The 18,479-nt window shown below is 49.5% G+C and overlaps 1 long non-coding RNA gene across 1 annotated transcript in view; it reads left to right on the top strand.

Moving 5' to 3' along the window:
- LOC141748484 (uncharacterized) overlaps nucleotides 1-15,111 on the top strand; it is a 40,295-nt gene extending 25,184 nt beyond the window's left edge. Inside the window, exons 2-3 of the long non-coding RNA XR_012589006.1 lie at nucleotides 11,717-11,800; nucleotides 14,177-15,111. This is a non-coding gene — a long non-coding RNA (uncharacterized LOC141748484). The remainder of the gene's footprint in view (nucleotides 1-11,716; nucleotides 11,801-14,176) is intronic.
- The last annotated feature ends 3,368 nt before the right edge of the window (nucleotides 15,112-18,479 follow it).

Genomic DNA, 18,479 nt, shown 5'->3' with positions numbered 1-18,479 from the left:
AGGTGTCCCCCTGGTGAACGGGCACGACTTGCAGTTGTTGGTGCAGCCCATGACATTGGCAGCTGGGTCCGGCTGTAGCTGGGCTTTGTGGTGAGGGGACTCTCTGGCCACCAAACCACAGCCAGCGTATCCCTGCTGTAGTGGAGCTACGTGGTATGGTTTCCACTATGGGGTGGGGTTTAAAATATCTGTGTGCAAACGTAGCTGGAGCCTGTCACAGTGCTGGGGTAAACGTTCTTTGTTTTCAGTTTGGGTTGAGAAGCTCTGTGCAGAGATGACTTTGGAGAAGTCAGTCTGGCTTTTCTTGTGTGGCTTTTTCCACGTGCCCTGATGAAGGGTGTGAAGATGTGAAGTGCATCAGTACATCATATCCTGCAATGGGCACATCCAGGTGTTGCCGGATTTGTTGAACCTTGAGGAAAATTGCGGCTGTGCAAGCTGCGGTTGAGGGGACAGACACCGTCCCAGGTACATGGGCCAGCCTGGGACGAAGGTGGTGGTGTCTGAGAGCCAGGCTGGAGGCTCAGCCAGAGCTAAACCACGAACCAGGCAATGGCTGGTGGGTTTTGCAAGGAAAAGGTAACGATGTCCCACTCGTGGCTGGAGTGATGGGCAGCAGTGTTAGGACTGGGGCATGTCCCCAGCACTGGGAGGAAACCCCCTGAGCTTGGACGAGGCCAAGCGACCAGCAGATCGGCACTGGTGTGTGCCTGGGGACAGCCCCAACCAACCTCTGCTAAAATGGTACTGTGACTTCTCCTTTGGTAATCCTAATGTTAGTGGTGTCCCGAAAGCCTTACCAGTGGCTTTGAGCTTTGCCTCACCGTGAAACGTGCCTTCTAAAATGTTTTTTCTTGGGCCAAAGTCATCCCTGGAGAAACTTCATTGAGGCCAGTGGGTTTCACAGGCTATTTAAGGCTGCAAATCTCTGCAGTTCTTGAGAACTTGCTCATATGTACAAGCAGCTCCGATACAATCAACAGCGAAAACATGCTGTTTCTCTTGGAAGCTGTTTACCTAACATCTCAGCAGTGTTTAAACCAAGATTGATTGGTACAGAAAGGCTGCAACGTCAAAAAAGCAAAGCAATGTTACCTTTTGACGGGAAGGCTGGAAGAAGGCAGCGGCCTCTGCTCGCAAGAGGGCTGGGACCGAGAGCCTGGCAGCATCCTCCCCCCGTGCCTGCGGCAGCACCCTGCCGGGAACCTTTCTTTCTGGGAGGGCTCACGATTCCTTATGGAAAATAAAGACGCCAGGGTGAAGGCTGGCGTTTGTGGCCATATGAACGTGAAGAGCAAAGCTGCAGCTTGATCTAAAAGATATCTCCGCCCAGGATTTTGTTTTCTTTTTTTCGTTTTGTTCTAAGCAGGAGGCATAAGGGAAATAGCACAGTACTACTCCCTTACTTTTGAGATGTTTTTCACAGTGGTGTCAGTAACCCTGGACGCTGATACCGAATTTGTCTGCAAGATGCTTTCTAATTCAGTCATTAGACTTCTTCATTATTCTGGTTTCTCACTGTAGTGTCAGCTGAAAACTGCCAGCTTAAGTTGCCTCTATCAGCTTAGGGTAGGGAGGGAAGTGTGTCATTGAAGGGACAACTGGTATCCCAGGCATTTTAGCAACTGTAAATTAGTGTCTTCTAAACAATTCAAACACCCGATCACCCTGTCGTCTTGAATTTCAGTATGCTGTATGTGCTGTGTTTAATCACAATTCCTGTGGACATTTAAGACTTCATCTCGTTACTTTTACTTCATATAGGTAATTTCCAGTCTTGACAGATTTTATTTTTTTACCCTGTAGTTATTTTTTTTTTTATTATTCTGTTATCAGCAACACCTTTTCTTATTGCTGTCTTCATTTTCTGTTGCAAGAGTGCAAGAACATGTGCAGCACATTTGGTATAGAGGCTAACCAGGGGCTGTGAGAAGAGCTCCACAGTGAAATTATTTATGAGAAATACAGATTTCTGGGAGCTTTTCCATTTTCAGCTTGAAGCCGTAATGAGTTTTATGTCCAGCAGCAGACTGGACACTTGAAACAGCTGGAATAAGTCTGGGGAATTATTGCCCCATTTCAGGCGTGGTCAGCATTGACTACAGCTCTAGAGATGAGCTTGAGGAGAACGTTCTCTCTGTGGGGAAGCCTGGATAAAGACCCAAAGTGGCTAGAGATAAACCTCCCGCATGAGCAGGACTATGCCCGCATTAATGGCTCCGGCATCCTGCGCTGGAGGATTCTGAGATGCTGGAAGCGGCATTTGGGATGCCTGTGATGTGGGTTTCTCTCACCAAGCGGGTGAAGCTCCCCCAGGTTCTGGGTCCTGAACGCATCCTCCTGCTGAGCAGCCTCAGCTGGCAGCTTCAAAGGCCGCGCAGTCCAAAACGAAAACCTCAATAAAGGATTCAGCCATGAGGAAACATACGTACCCAAGCGGCCACGTGCTGTGCATATGCCTGATAAACCACTCCCAAATTTGTTCCTATCAAGCATTAAAAACGTGCATCTCGCAGTTTGGTCTTCCCTCTTCCTGTCATAAAGTCAAAAGTCTGATTTTTTTTTTTAATTTTTTTTTTCCAGGCCACCTCTCTGTGTGCAAGTTGTAATAACTTATTTAAAACATTTTTGGAAGCGATGTAAGCGGGTGCTGTTCCCTGGTGCGCACGGTTTCATTGAAACCATTGGTCAAGGCTCTGCTGAGACCTCTGCCTGGAGGGAAAGGAAGGACAATGGGAATGGCCACCGGTTTCATGGCTTGTCTTGTGGGCCCTGGGAGGAGCTTCGATGTTAGGTGGGGTGGGCTGGGACCACCCAAAAACTAGAATCGGGGATCAGAAGGCAAAAAAACCTGACTGCCCGATGCCTGCAAATGTTGGCTTGAATTTCCCGTGGAGGGCTAATGGCAAAGCTGTGCGGCTGGAGGATGCGCACAGGAGTCCGCGGGACGTTTTTCCGTGGAAAAAGCGAACTTCTCTCCTTGTCTGTGCTGTGATAGCCAGCGCAGGAAGCAAGCAAGAAGTAGGTCTAGAAAAAAAAATAATCAGCGTTCATAATAGCACTGTTTTGAGTATATGTTTAAAACTGTCTGCACGCACTCTCGTGCGAAGCTCTGGTGATGCTTTCAGTGGCTGGCACTGAGATCAGAAGCCTTCAAGATAAAAACAGGAACCTGCTTTGCAACTCGCCATTGGCGCACAGTTGTTAACTTTGCAGACGTTTTAAATTCTTTGTAAAACAGGGTGAGAGAAACCCCGATTGTAGCTGTGCCGCAGACCTGGGAGCCGCTGGGATTCCACCGGCTGTGACAGCTGTCAGTGCAGCAGCCTTTGACAGGGAGAGCCGCTCAGGATGGCGTTTCAAAATGGGGCAAAACCTTCATTTAGCAAAAGCTGGTCCTTTTTTCCTTTGGGAGAGGAATGTTCCTGGGCTTTGCTTTTACCTGTGGGTTCAGATGCTTTGCGCGGGGTCTGCCCCAACCATCAGGAGAACCTGATTGAGGAAGATAATCGAGGCTTAAGATCTGGGCTGAAAGATAATGCCTGTCAGATGCTTTTGGCTGCTCTTGCAAAAACCACTTGCTGTGGGTTTGTTTCCAGTAGCCTGAGGCCAGGCATTGAATGGAGAGTTGGAGCCCCAGGAGCCCAAGCTGTGTCCCCTGGGGCAGGAGAGCTGGACCTTCCCGTCCAAGGTGTGGCTGCACCTGGAGAGCATTGGTCCTTGGTAGCGATGTGCCTTGATGCTCCATGCACCTCCTTAATACCACCCAGAGCGACTTTTTTTCTCTGTGGGAAGCTGAGGCCTTCAAATGCATGTCTTCTGTAATTTTTTGGGAGGGAGAAGGAGGGTTGTCGTGGAGAAGGCTGGAAGCAGCTGGGGGCCCCTGGGGCTGTGCATGGCCACCAGCACCGCTCCAGCCCTGGGGTTTAAACGCGGGAGTGTGTTAGCCGTGACCACTCTGTCTGGAGGTGGAAATGTGTGGGATCTGGGTGAGATTTCTCCTGCTTTAGGGAAGAGCAAAGCGCTTCAAAGGGCTCATGGCAAGGAGGAAAGATGCATCAGCAGAGACGGGAAAGATGGCAAATCCCAAAGCACAAAAAGGGGCAAAAAAAATGAAAACGCAGACTCAGGAAAGCAAAGGGAGAAGCCAAAGCCGAGGAAAGGCTAATACAAAGGTCTGGTAAATAAGAAGAAATCAAAGTGTAGTAAAGAGAAAACCTTAAATTCCAACCAAAAAGGGAGAAGCAAGAAAAGTTGTGGATGCAAAACCCAAGAGGAGTTAGGACTTCGATTAACTTATGCAGGAAGCTGGATTAATTGCTCTCCCAGGGACCTGCCTTTCTCTGCTGATAATTACTTCTCTGTGCTAGTACAAGATGCCGAGTGACACCCAGGGATTAAACCGGCCGTAGGCAGAGGCAGGACTGTGGGTTTGGAGCTCTGCCTCCTCACCCTGCCAGCCTCCCCCTTCCCTTGGTGGCTACATCGACGTGACTCGCAGCGGAACTCGTCCCTTTGCTCGGGGGACTTTGCTGCGCTTACGCAGGATTTGAGTCTTTGTCACTGTCTAAAAAAAAAAAAAAACAAAACACCAAAACTGCAGGATCAGTGTGCTGTGGTGAGAGGGGCTGGATCCCAACTCCCATCAAAGGGAGCCTAGGGAGAAAACGCCCACGAGAAACAACAAAAGGGTGTAGAAATGGATCATCCCCGCTTGCCTTTATTTGGGAGGGTAGCTCAGGTTTTGGGGTGTAACAGCAGAGGGAACAAAAAGTCGCATCCAGCCGCTGCTAACCGTCAGGAGCTTGTGGAAAACACCCAGAGGAGCAAGGAGTGTGTGTGTGGGGTGGATGCGGCCACTAATTTGTTCCACATGCGAAGCTGAAAAAATGTGTTGAGGAAATAGTGTCACTGTGCTTACTCTGGAGCCGTGAACGCGAGCATGGGGCCGGGGGCGAGGGCTTTCCTTCAGTGCTCAAAGCAAAAGAAATTTGCCCTGGTTTGGCTGGGAAACATTAGGAGACAACCATAAAGGAACAGGGCTGAGGGCTGGTGTGTCCCCAGCACACGGGATGGAGCAGCAACGTTTGGCATCTTTGAGAGGTGGTGGGGAGATGGGTCTGGCTATTAGGGTCCTGCTTAAAATCTGCTTGTTCTCTGGGTCTTCCTGGAAAATATTTCACCGCTTCCCACTGGCGTCATGTCAGACAAAGCCATTAGATGTGTCCAAAATCTGTCCCATTTCCCCAGGGTGTCCCTGAGGGGACTGGCTTTGGGCTGGTCATACTGGTGGGGACACAGTGAACCCCATCCCCGTGCTGGTGGGGTGGCTGTGCTGGGGATGGGCTGACAAGGTGGCATCAGGTTTAACCAACGTCACGAGATTCACAGCAGTTTCCCACTTTGGTGAAGTATAACCCATTGGAAAAGGACGGGAGCTCCTTGGGCTCCGTAGAGCCGGTAGTGGCTGTGTCCTCTGAGCCACTTCTGCCCATCGTGGGGACAGTAGTGCGGATGGACACCGTGATGCAACTTCAATTCCTGCAGCTCTTCTCCCAGAAGCTGGGAGCGAAGAGGAGTGAGGACAGATGGCAGTATGAACCGGCTGCCCCGTGCTGCCCGCAGGGAGGGAGAGCCCCTCGAACAGGGCAGCAGCTCGTAACTGATCTCACGTGAACTCCTGTGGGGCAGCAATGGCCAGATGTGAGAAGCTGTTTACAGTGATATCATGTCCTGTTTGTTTTTTCAAATGTTTGTCAAGCATTAATTGTTTCCATCAAAGTATGTCGCGCAGCTACTGCACTTCAGCTGCAAGGCCAGTTTGAGTAAGATTTATTGGAGCGGGCTTGTATTACATCTGTCAAAATAACGGGGGTAGTGCTTCGGGGGGAGAAGCAGAGAGCTTTCTCCAGGGGAAAGGTAGATGATGTGGGTTAAGCATGGGGCATGTCTATAGTTGAGACTTTTGGGTTTGACCTGGTCCCCTGAGGCTTGGGAGAGGGTTTGGAGGCATCCCGCTCTGGGCAGCTGGAGAGTGTGGGTGCTCTGGGTGAACATCAGGGACATCGGGTGATTTAGGGCAGTTGCGCAAAGCAGCTTGTTCCAAAGATGGGGAAAAAGAAGGGGGAATTCGGCACCCTCCTACATGCTGAAGTGTGTCAAATACAGACTCATGTGGGTGAGCCCCTGAAGAAACTTCTGCCTGCGTAGGGTCATGCTGTGGGTTGTGGTGGGAGGGCTCTGTGTGTGACCAGTGCTGTGGGCACGTCTGGGGGCTGGGAAGGGCATGTGGTGACCTGCTTGGACCAGTCTGGACCTGGGCCACCCATTGCTGTTGGTCTGTGAGATATTTCTTGGCCTGCTTAGATCATGCTGAAGTGTCCCTGGTGCACCCACAGTCTCCCTGGTGCTGTTTCATAGATTTTAATGTCAGAAGAACCACTCGGTCCAGACTGTCCTGGTGTAGGTTATAGACCTCACCGTTACATAGTGGTTGCACTTTCTGGCTGCAGACTGCAAATCCTTGATGCAGGCTCTAGATGGGAGAAGCTGGCATGTTCTTAGGTCACCTCTTCCAAATGGGGACAAATGTCTCAGTGCCTTGTTCCTACTCTGAACTCATTCAGGTCTGGAAATGGGATGCTGTGCACCTCCAGTCCTAGTGGTACCCAACTTCTCTGTTTTTCCTCTTCTGTCATCATCAGCCACAGTGAGATCTTGTGAATCATCGCAGGACGACTTCCATAAGGAAGAGCTGCACAACCTGGCTCTCATCCAGGGCACTCGCTTCCCAGTTATTTCACTCGTGTTTCCTGCGGGATTTGCCTTATTGAGGCTTTGCAGCCCAGTGGGATGGTGGTGATAAATGGGCAGGTGGCTGGAGGGCAAGTTTGGTTAAAAAGAACAACAAAAACAAACAAACAAAAAAGAACACCCAAAAAGGATGCTCTGTCTGATCCTTGCTGTGGGTCAATCCTTTGGCCCCTTCTGTGACCATCCACTGTGGTCAGCCCACCAGCTGCAAATGGGAAATCTGCCTCTGGGCGGAAAGGCAACCTTCCTGTGTGCCCAAACAGCTGGAGGTAGGCAGGGATGGGTCGGGCTTGGAAGAAACTGGTGAGGAAGAATGAATACCACAGGTCCTTTCTTCTATCTGATGGGAAGGAACCTGCGGATCTTCTGCTCCCGAAGGAGTAAAGAGGAGGGATTGACTCCAAGAGCCCACTCTTAAAAGATATTACTGCCTGAGTTTCACACAACTTCTTGTCTTGTGCTTTGCCTTGATCTAGGAATAAAATCTCTTTTGTCTGTGTGTCACTGAGTAACAATAAGTTACCAGGCTTCTGAACACTAGACACACTCTTATTTTGGCCTTTGGCCCTAAGACCTGATATTTGCTTGTATTTACAAGCCCAGTAATTACTGTCCTGAACCTGTTATCAGCGTAAATACATACAAGGGAAATTGCAAGGTTATGGTTGAAGCTTGCAGGTTTTTAAACTAACAAATATTTTAGCCTGAAGATATATTCAACTTTGTTTCCCTTTTAAGTGGCTCTGGGTAAGATGAGAAGTTGCCTGTCAAATTTGATGGGGTCAGTAAAATTCAACCATGTTCTACTGTAATTAACATTTGAAAAGAATTTGCTTAGGAATTAGCTGTTGGCAGTGAAAAGCACCTCCTTGTAAGGAAACAGAGCAAGCCCATCAGGGTCGATACTGTCCTGTGCGGCGTAGGAAGGGAAATCCATCTATTAACACTTGTCTTCCTGACAGTTACTTGAAGATTCATCATGGGATGCCGACTAGATCAACCACAAGTGTCATCTCTGTGTCATTTAGAAATGCAGTAATCGTCCCAGCAAGCACTGAGTGGAAAATGTATTTTTACAGTGACGGGGAGAAAAAGTTTATAGTTAAAAACGTTTGAAGAATGAAATGGTCTGGAAGTTGAATTGTCGCTTAATGCTACGTGACCTGATGGAATAAACTGGTTGTCCTGCTGGGGAAAAAAACTCTCTAGCAGCACCAAAGGGGCGCTTGGTCTCTGGCCACTGTGCTGCTGCTGAAAGCAGGAGCAATTTGGATTGCAATGTCATTTAGAAATCCTTGCTGTGGGCCAGCTCCTTGTTGCAGCAGGTCTGAGAGACTCATTCCCGATGTGAGTTTAGCCAGGTCTGAGCTGCTTGTGGCAAGCCGTGGGCTAGCATCTGTGCCAGGGTGTCGTGTGACTCCATGCCGGACATCAGAGAATCCCTGGGACACGCATGGTCCTGGCTTGTGGCAGTTGCAGGTGAAGTTTTCCATGGGGTTTGCACCCTATTGGGAAGGGTCAGGCTCTGATGAAGGGCAGCTCTGCTCTTGTGTGTCAGAATAAATTGCAATCGAGAAAGTTAGGTGCCACCTTGGGGAAAAAAGGCTTCTGGTTCGTTTCTCTGTGGTCCTCAACTCATAAAGCAGGGACGATGTATTATGGTTTCTACAGTGCCCTGAGCTGAAAGATATCCGAGTATATTGCCTACTGCAGACATGAAATAAGTCACCAACCTTGTTGCTTTGGCCAGATTATTTTTCACTGCAAAGACTAGCAAAACTTCAGTTTTTCTGAGTGGCAGGAAAATAGCCCTTTGTCATCATCACTTACTGACAACTACTCAGACTTCAGATTTCAAAGCGTTAAGGGGAAAAAAAGAACCAACCTGTTTCATTGAGATCACAGGGAAAATGAGGTTTCAGTTCATCAAAGGTTTGGCAATTTGGCTCAATCTGCCAAATCCTTTCCTAATAAATAACTCGACAGGCTTTTTCAGGGAACAATAGTGTTACTTAATAGCTCTCTGTAATTAAGGCTGAAATTGTATTGATAGACACCCAAAGGCTTTTTTTGGTCGGCATGGATTAGAGCTGCGGGGACAGGAGCTGGTTTGAGACGGCGCTGGGTTTAGCAAGCAAAGATGATTTCTGATAGCTTAAGTGCTGCCTCTAAAATGTTATACAAAGTTGTGCCTCAAAGCTATTTTTCTTCTGTTCTTGATGTAGCTCTGAACGAGATAGTGTGTGCTTGCTGTTCGGGAGACTAGGAGATGATTTTTTTGTTACATATGCTCTAAAAAGCAAACATCAGTGAAAACTCCAAAATGTAGGGTCAAGCACTGCTAGACGTGGTGGATTGGCAGCGCTTCTGGTAATTTGGCTCGTTAACATGCCAGCACAGATGTTAATGCTGGGGACAGATGATCATATTAAAGACCATCTGTTTGGCGGTACTACTTTATAACCGGTGGGGAGTTGATGTTCTGCCCTTCTGAACACCTCCTAAAGTAATGGTATAATAAAGAAACCTGTTTGGAGTCTTTTCCCTTTTAGTAGTGAGCTGTGGGCGCTTTCCCCAATTCCCTTTTTGTTGTTTTTGAGGATAGTGGTGTGCGCTCTGTGGCCTCTTGAGCCCTGCAGGTTCCTGGGGCTCAGCTCCCTGTAAGCAGAGCTGCCTCCATGCATCTATAGGTTTCCCGAGCAGGGTGCAGCAGGCTTTCTGCTGACTTCTTACGTGGCTTTGAACCCCAGTTGAAACTGCCCCCCATGTTTAGAGGAGTCGGAAGGTTGGGAGCCTCAGTCCCGGAGGATCTGGAGAAGATCACGCTGATTTGCAATCCCTGCAATGAGCAACAGCGCTATCTACAGCCTTGTGGTGCCTTTCTCAGATGTATACGCCAAACAGCTGAGGAAATAAGCTGATATGTTCCTAAATGTGGCTGCTGGGCTGGGGTCACTCACGGAGCTCAGCCAGGCGGCAGGGAATACACCACGTTGTACCAAACCTGTCACAGTTTGCAGCCTCTGCTTGTGCGCAGCAGCATTTGGGCACTTAGAGCTGCCAAATGTCAGCTTGAGCAAGGAAAATGCTTGCGGATTTATTCCCTAACCAAGGCTCCACGGGGCCAGAAAAAGTCTAAAATAATTGCAGTGATTGTCTGGTTCCTGCGACACCCCCCACATTATCAGTGCTTCACAGACACAACATTGTTCGTGGTTGGAGCTTGCATTCAGCCCGGTGCCAGGCGGGCGCCGTGACTCCTCTGCTGGCTTCAACCGTGGGCAGTGGCGATGCTTTCTCTTTTTAATCAAAATGCCAAAATTCTCCTTCCCTCGAGTGCGGTCACTGCCGGTGGTAAGTGGATTCAGTCTTCCCTTTGCCAGGTCTCCACCAGCACAGCCCTGGGGAAACGCAGAAGGCAAAGCCTGATCCCAGCACCAACCCCACCCGAGAGCGGAACAGAGCGGAGAGCACCTGTGCTTTAGGTCTTTAAATCTCTTTCCTTTTTATGATATACCAGCGCCTCTGTAAAATCTCAGCTTTAATGCCACAGAAACGCAAACACGCAGAGGTTACAGAGCACAGCTGTGCTGCATGCCTGGCCACTGCCCTCACAAGAGCTTCCCTATGTTGATTGAGATGGTGGGGTTCCTTGCTAGGGTTTGGGAATATGGTCCCACGTGGCAAAGGAGCTCTTGTTCCTGGATGCTAATGCCTCTAAACTGCCTAAACCCATCAGAAATGGGTTTATGTAGCTGAGCTGGAGGAGTAAACTTGTTGGCTGATAGAGCCAGTGGACCCTATCTTGTATCTTCACCAGCACAGGCGTCCAGGCAAGGTGTGCAGGAACCGAGCAAATGAGATGCCTTAGTTGGTTGGCATTTGGCTGCGTGTCATCTCCTGGTTTGAGGTGTCCTGGTGTCTCATCGTTGGCCGATCTGGCCTAAGCCATGATACCTACCCTTCCCTTTCTGGTGGCACTCGTGGTGCATGGGTGCTAGGCCTCTTGTGAGGGACTCTTCCAGCTCCTGTAGAACCAAATAAACCAAATTTATTTGTTTTAGCTGATGAAGCAGTCTTATCTCATGGATCTTGTGCCTGCTAAGGCTGCCCTGTGTGTTTGAACATGCACTGGGTGGGTATGAGCAGAGTGTGGTGGGGATCAACTGGCCCAAACCCGTCTCTGGGAAGGAGGATTAGGATGTGCTGAGCTCTGCTCCGGCTCACCGGTGCCCCACAGCTGCTCTGCAGAGCTTACGTTCACTGTTGACACAGTGCTCAGGCTCAGCTCCACTTGGTCAAGACCATCCTTAAGATATCCTCAGAGGGTTTTCTTGGGCAAACGTGCTTTCTTTTCCGCATCGCCAGGTCATAGCTATTTGGGCTTTCTGATGTTATCTCATCTGAGTTAGTTTACCTTTGTTATTGCCTCAGGGATGTCACTGTGGGTAGGAGAGCAGATTTCTAAGTCTGGTTGCTGTCCTGCAAGGCTGATGTTGGGAAAGCCCACCTTGCTTTTATAGCACTTCACTGGATCTGCCACTTCCACAGTAAAATAGCAAGAAGTCTTCATCTCCAACAAGGGACTTCATTGGATTTGGCTTTGGGTTGCACTGATGAAGCGTGTAGACAGTCTGGATGAAAAGGAGATGAGAAAAGACCAGGGAGAGGAGGGTCCTTCAGGGTGGCAGGTCAAGGACCAGCCGGGGCTGGGCATGTGCGAGGTGTGCACAATAGACATCCATTTGGAAACTTAATCCTTTAATTTCCCCTCATCATGCAGGTTGAAATAATAATAACAATAAAAAAAAAAAAGGCTTTCTCATGGTGATGTGAGCTGTAATTCAGGGCAACCTTTTTCATTTAACATTCCCTGCTGCATAAAGTTACTGTCTTGTTCCAGATGAAGCTGCATTTGAGAGCAATAATGAGCCGCGCTGGCAGGACTACAAAGGGCTTTGGAGGAGCAGGTACTGGGGAGGATGAGGTAAGTGTTGTCGTTTAGGTGAGATAGGTGTGGAAAGTGCACTCTGCACACGTTAGTCTTCAAAGCCAGCAATAATTACTGCATTTGAGACTGTATCAGCAGTCAGGGCTGGGATTCAAGTCGGGCAGGAATACTTTGTGTAGCGCTTTTGTTCTCCAGACATCCAAACTCCCCATCGGTTCGCCCCGTCGCAACCCAGGAACGCAACTGGAAGTGTTGTGGCTTTGAGTTGGCGATCCTTTTCTGTGTAGCCCTGTCTTTGATGCATTCATTCAGGGTGCCTTGTGAGCCCATGAATATGACTAGACTGTAATTGCTTTTAATCGCAAAACCATGAAAAGAGAAAATGAGAAATGGGGTGGGTGGCAGCAAGACAGATCTTGTACAGCGCTGGCGGCCGAGAGGTCTGTCTGTACGGTGGCTCCTGGCGGGTCTCGGCTCTCTGGGAGTGCTGCTCTTGGTCTCGTCTCTCTTCCCTCTGCAGTCACCATAGAGGCTTGGAATTGAACCGATGTTGTGGGGCAGGTGTCTCTGAGATGACGTGTGGGGTTTTTTTTCCATAAGCATGTGCAAAATAGAGCATCATTTGGTGTGTAGAGCCAAAAAATACCTCTCAAATGGGGACTCATTATAGATCTCAGTGAAGGAGGTCAGTATGTGGTTGTTCTAGAGAAGAGAAATGGGTGAAGCAACTTGTCCTGGGTCACCAGCCAGGTAGTGACAAAGTGAAGGAAAATGCTTTGATGCATTGAGTTGGAGCTACCCAGCTCAATTACCCCCATGGACTGTTCTTTAATAGCTAAATCACTACTTTCCTACACAATCCCATCCAACAGGGTTTCCCCTTGGTCCCTGAGGTGGGTGATCATGGTAAACATCTAGCGCACAGAGCTTCGGAAGTGATAGCGTTGGGGGTGCTCAGTAAGGGAAGTTCATCTCTAGGCTTTGGGGATGCTCAAAGCTTTCGATGTCCCCTTGTGCCTTCAGAACAGGATGCAGCCTTCTCCCTGGAGCATGTCTTCCCTGTCCCGGAGAGGGATTCCCGAAATGGCTGCGATTGCCCCTAGGGTTCAGACCTTTGCGTCACCACTGCTGCCCTCATCCCCGGCTGAGCTGTGGCCCAAGGCTGGCTGCTCAGAGACAGCCCCAGAGCCGCAGCCCGGCCGTCGCCGATCTGGAGAATGTCCCTTTTTGTAAATCGTGGGGTCACTTTCCCTGCTGGGAACAGCTTTAAACAGCGGAGCACACAAAGGCAGAGTCAGACACTCCATCAGCCGCCGTCGCCAGTTTTATCTCGGAGCATAATAGCAAAGAAGGGAAATGGTCTAATCTCTCCACGAAGGCACTTCATGAAACTTTTCTCCCTAAAGAGCTCTTGTGCCCTGGAACAGTAAATGCCATGGATGCGCTGCCAGCCTGGGGTTGCTAATCATATTCAAACCCGTGGGCATTTCTTTCCCAGGGCTGGTGGGGTCTCGGCACCTCTTTGGCCGCTGCCCACACGGGCTGGCGGCGGCCGGCCCATCCCGGCGACGGCAGGTCTGCTGGCACGAGCGAGGGCTGTGGGTACCGCAGGGTCCAATGCTTTGGCTGCGCGATGATGTCCAGGCCGGCACGTCCCACCGCACAATGTTGCCAGTATGGCAAAGCGCAGGAGGAATGCGGCCCCAGGGCACAGTGTCACCAAAGGCAATCGGGGTCTCGCTGGAAAGGTCAGGCAAACGAAACACAGCAGAGCTTGTCTGGTGGACAATAAGGGATGTGTTGTCGCAGGATGAATGAGCTGATCTAGTGGATGTCAAATGTTTACTCTGGGTTTCCACAGAGCGGTCAGACGAGGACTGATGCCTCCGTTCCTCCTCCGAGCAGTGAAGGCCACTGTAAGGAGCATCAGGACCGACTTGGCGGGATGGGCGGCTCTGAACCTGTGTCTCTTTGCTTTTGCCACCTTCGTGGCCAAAACCAGGTCTCACACAAAGCCAATAGCACCAGCAGGAAGGACGGGAAGTCTTTTAGTCAGTGCTCCAGGGATCCTGTTATTCCATTCAAACTCCTTCTTGGGCTTCGTTTAACCAGTGCCAGCATCTGTCATTAATGCTGCTGTGTGTTCTAATGCCTTTCAACGTGTCGAAGGTCCCTCAGTCCCAGCTAGGATGAAGGGCTTGGCAGTGGTGGTTGGAGAGGTGTCCATGCTATCTGGGTATGTGCTGCTCTTGTAACCCTGTAGCCAGGGTATGTGATGAAATCACTGCAGCATCCCAGGGGCTGTTTTGAGGTGGGTCTCCGAGTGGTACAGAGACATCATTAACGTGCTCTAAATATAAGATCCAATGCACAGTGGAGTCAAAGAGACTTTTTTCCGTTTAACTTTTTCAGGCTCTGGACCAAATGAAAAAAGAATAAACTGGTTTACTTCAGTGTACAGTAAGAATAAAGAATAATTTCCGTAGCCCCTGAGCTGCAGGAGTGAGAAGATGAAGGACTTCACCAGCACTCCAGTGCCACCCGTGGGAAATCGGGATCAGCTGTCCCTTGACACTGTTAACATGCCCACGATGTTTGTCTGGAGCTGCTTGACTGTGTGTGCTGTCTGTAGAGGGATGCATCCAGGGCCATGGATGCTGCCTTTCACTGGCTTGGGATGAGAGAGTGAACATGGTCTCTGTCAGCTGTAGGAAACGAGAGTGCCAGTCCCCTGCGGACCGTGAAATACGGGCAGCGTGGTGTTCACCATCCACCAGCACTGCAGTGGTGGGACGCAGGGACAGCACGGCCCTTCAGCAGGGCAACTCGGTAAGAAAGAGGAGTTTTGTGAAGCTATTAGGGCACGTGAGACAGCATCAGGGGAGACCAGGGGCCAATACCAGCAGCTCGGTGGCCCGTTGCACTTGTGCAGGCTGCAGGGACAGAGGAGGTTTGCAGGCTGGAGAGCACAACTTCCGCATTGCGTCTGCTCCTCTTGCCAATGCTACGATCCCATTTATTAGGGAGAACTTCACAGGCTTTTAATATATGTTCCTGGGTTTAATTTACAATTTGGGGAAAGATAGACAAGGTGACAAAGTGAACAGAAATATGAAATTACTTTAATTGCAGAGGAGGACAGTTTATAGGCTTCAGAATCCAGGTAATTTATTTTAATGGTCTCCTCTGCCCTCAACGCATAATTACCATTAGCATTTAGAGCTGGTTTCAGTAAAGGTATGCAGTGAAAGCTGGTTGGACCTGTTCAGACGGCAAAACTTTTGGCAACTGATAATCTGAGACGAAAAACGAATTAAAAGCGAAATATATTGTAGTGTCAGAAACACTTCTCGCTTAAGATGCTGTTTTTTGCTTAGTTTCCTAGAGACAGCTGTGGTCCATCTAAAAGCAGCAATCCAAGGCACGCGGTGTGCCTGGTTGAGTTCATTTCCACCCCTACATGGTAAAATACTTGGACAATCCCTAGGAGTTAACACGGGGGCAAATGGGTAATACATCCTTTGGGGAGAGTAGATGGAAATGTTTTCTTTCTCTGCCGTTCATTACATTGGTGGGTTGGAGATTTGGGGTGATAGTAAAAAAAAAAAAACAACAGTGGACTTCAATGGCTGTCGCTTTTCTTGCATGAATGTCTGCTTTTGGCTAATCCTACTTGAAACCAGATGAGACTTTCACTCCCTGCGGAAGAGGGGCTGTCCGTGAGCAGCTCCAAGCTGCTTTCATGGTGTTTCAGGTCACAAGGCGCAAAAAAACTGCAGATGTTGTTGAGGTCTCTTGCTCTTGGGTGATTGGGCACGAGATCGTCTTGGTGCTTCCTGACTCTTCTGAGGTAGCTGCTGTGGCTGTTTGTATGGGCATGGCCTGGCACGGGTGGCTGCTGGAGGTGTGGCGTGACTTGATCTAGCTTCGCTTTGAGGGAGGTTGTCTTGTAATTAGCCAGCTTGGCTTAGTTCTGCCTTCGCATCTCTGCTTCTCCAGTGTCCGAAAGCTCTCCAGCTGAGCTTGGCATGGCTTATTAGGAAGAAAACCACTGATGCCTTCAGAAACCTGAGTGCAATGCTGGGCACTTCTTCTGGCCGGGTGGTAAAGTGGGAAGAAGTTGGATGTAACCTGAGAAAGCTGGAAAGCAACAATGAGCCCAGGCTGGTGGGGCTCATGCCAAGGAGTGGGCTCTGTGGCCAGGCTGATGCGCCTTCCTGCAGGGAAAGGAGGTGAAAATACCTTTTTCTTGTAAGGATCATTAAGTTCCTTGGATTGAACAGTTGCGGCACAGAGCTCTCCAAGCACAGCCTTCCCAGGGTGTTTCTTGATTATTTTCAGCTTTTTTTTTTTTTTTTTGGAACCACAAGGATGAGCTCTGGAGCAAGTGGCTGCAGGAGTTCTTAAAGTCTCTGTTAGCTCTCTCTGTGTAAAGCGGTCATGAATACGTGGCAAAATGGGGCAAAACCCAAAGGCACCTGGACCCTCCATCCGCCTGCTGGAATAGGCTGGCTGGGATTTCATGTGGCCCTGGCTGGAGTCGTGCAGCACCAGAGATCAGGGTTTCAGGAGTGCCAGGGGACCAGGGACCCTAAAATCCACCCTCCCCCCTAACTTCTCAGACCATGTTGGCATTGGCTCTGGGCTGGATTGATCCACCATGAGCGCAGGTGAACTGGCTGTGTCCAGGGGGGTAGCAGCTTGTCCCAATGCTGGCAGCAGCTTGCTGGTGTGGAAATCCAAGGTGCTTAAAAGCTAACATTTCCTACTCTTGGCACTTAACTGAAATCTTTGAGCTTGATTTGTTATCTAAATGACGGACTGTTGGACTTGAGCTGTGGCAGGTAGAGCCAGTGCTGGAGTTGGTGCATCTCCGCGGGTTCCCAGCTGCTGGCGATCTGGCCTTTAAGGCTTACTAACAACAAAAAATAGTAAAATAATTGTCCTGAGTAGCTCTGTCTCCTCCTTGGCCAGATCACTCTCCAGAATGAAGTGCTCCTGGCCTGAAGGAAAAGTGTCACATTCCTCCCCAAAACAAAATATCACACGTCCATTGCATGGCCACCCCAGCGCTGGGACACAGCCTCTCTGGTCCGGTTCCCATCTCACCACCACAGCCTCTGCTTTCAAACCACGCTCAAAAAAAACCCATGTTAAAAAGAATGTGAAGGATGCAAAGTTCAGGTCTTAAAATTGGGAAATACTAGAATAAAGCGGCTTTTGTAAACTTATTTCAGCTTCCTTGTGCAATATCCCGCCCTGTTTTCCAGCCTGCTTTCTTCTCTCTGCTGCTGCCAGGCACGGGTGGAAGAAGCGATGGAAGAAGAGGCCATATGGCCTTCTATGCTCTTTTTCATGCTTGGCAGCGTAGTGCTACCAGCGGCTGTGAGATGCGATGAGGGGACAGGCCTGTTGGACTCTGCATCTTTGCTTTATGGTATATGTAGCCATGGGAATGGTGCATTATGTGCTGATGGGTTGTTGGATGGATGTAGGGGAAACGCTCAGAGACGCAGATGGTGTCTCACGGCTGTTGTGCATCTGCCCTGAGGTAGCTGGAGGCTCGAGGCTGCAGAGCACATCTGGGAGAATTATTTTGGGAGTAAAAACGGAGTGGGATGGCTGGGCTGGGTGATGCCCAGTGTGAGCTCAGATACCTCCACAAAGGGACGGGGTGCTCAGGACCTGGTCCTCCCCTCGGCTGTTCATGATGAGCAGCCTTTGCTAATCCCTGCTTCTGGGAAGCCTCCCAAGCCCCACTTTGCAGCTGGGCCCTCTGTGCCCAGGGTTGGTCATGTTCCATGTGCAGGTGCCCAAATGTCATCAGCTGTGTCCCTTCCCCCTTGTTCTTCTCCCTGGTGTGGCCTGGTGCAAACCAGCCCGGGTGAAGGGGCTCCAGGACAGGCTCTCCTGGACATGGTTTTGCCCAAAGCAGTTTTGCAACAGTCCCTTTGAGGGTCACGGGTGAGGAAAATGTTGCAGGATGGCTCAGACTGGCTCCTCTCCTCGTTTCCAATGTCAACTCCTACTTTTTTGGGGAAAACATCTTTGTTGTTGTTTTGGTAGAGGTTGGGGTTTTCCTGCTTTTCTTTTGACCTGAAGTAACAGCAGTTTTCAGAGAATTCAGACTTAGGAAGTGGGGATCAAATATCTTTCTTAATCCTTTGGTTTTTTTGTTTGTGTTTTTTTTTTTTATACGAGGGTGTGTGAACTACAAGAAGGATCTTGTTCAGACCCTCGCTTTCTGATTTATGTCCAAGCCAACAGAGCAAGGCTTGGAACTGCGATGCTGATGGGGAAAAAAAAAAAAAAAAAGCCGGGGGGTGGGGGGAAGCAGTGGTGGGAAGGTTGTGGGATTGGTGGTGCTGCTCAGCAAACAGAAAGAGGAAAAGAAGAGTGATTTCTCATTCTGTTTCCTAACTCCAAACATGACCCAAAGTTTTTATAAACTTTCTGCTCAGGTTTCAGGAAACTGCAAATGAAACTGCATTCCTCTGCATGGTTTTTTCTTTTCCCCTCTTTCTTTTTGAGACGTAATAAAACATCATCACCTACAAGTCTGTGGGCTTTAAAAGTATTCTCCGGAGGGCAGGCGAGGAGTGGAGGCAGATTGACTGACGGCTAGAATAAAGCCTCTTTATTATCTCTGGGATTATAATTTCACTCTATTCTGGGCGCTGGAGCAACGGGAGCTTGGTCGTCTCTGCTTGCTCTT

This window comes from Larus michahellis, chromosome 9, assembly GCF_964199755.1.
Source record: "Larus michahellis chromosome 9, bLarMic1.1, whole genome shotgun sequence".
Taxonomy (NCBI): domain Eukaryota; kingdom Metazoa; phylum Chordata; class Aves; order Charadriiformes; family Laridae; genus Larus; species Larus michahellis.
This window is presented reverse-complemented; position numbering and strand designations above follow the sequence as displayed.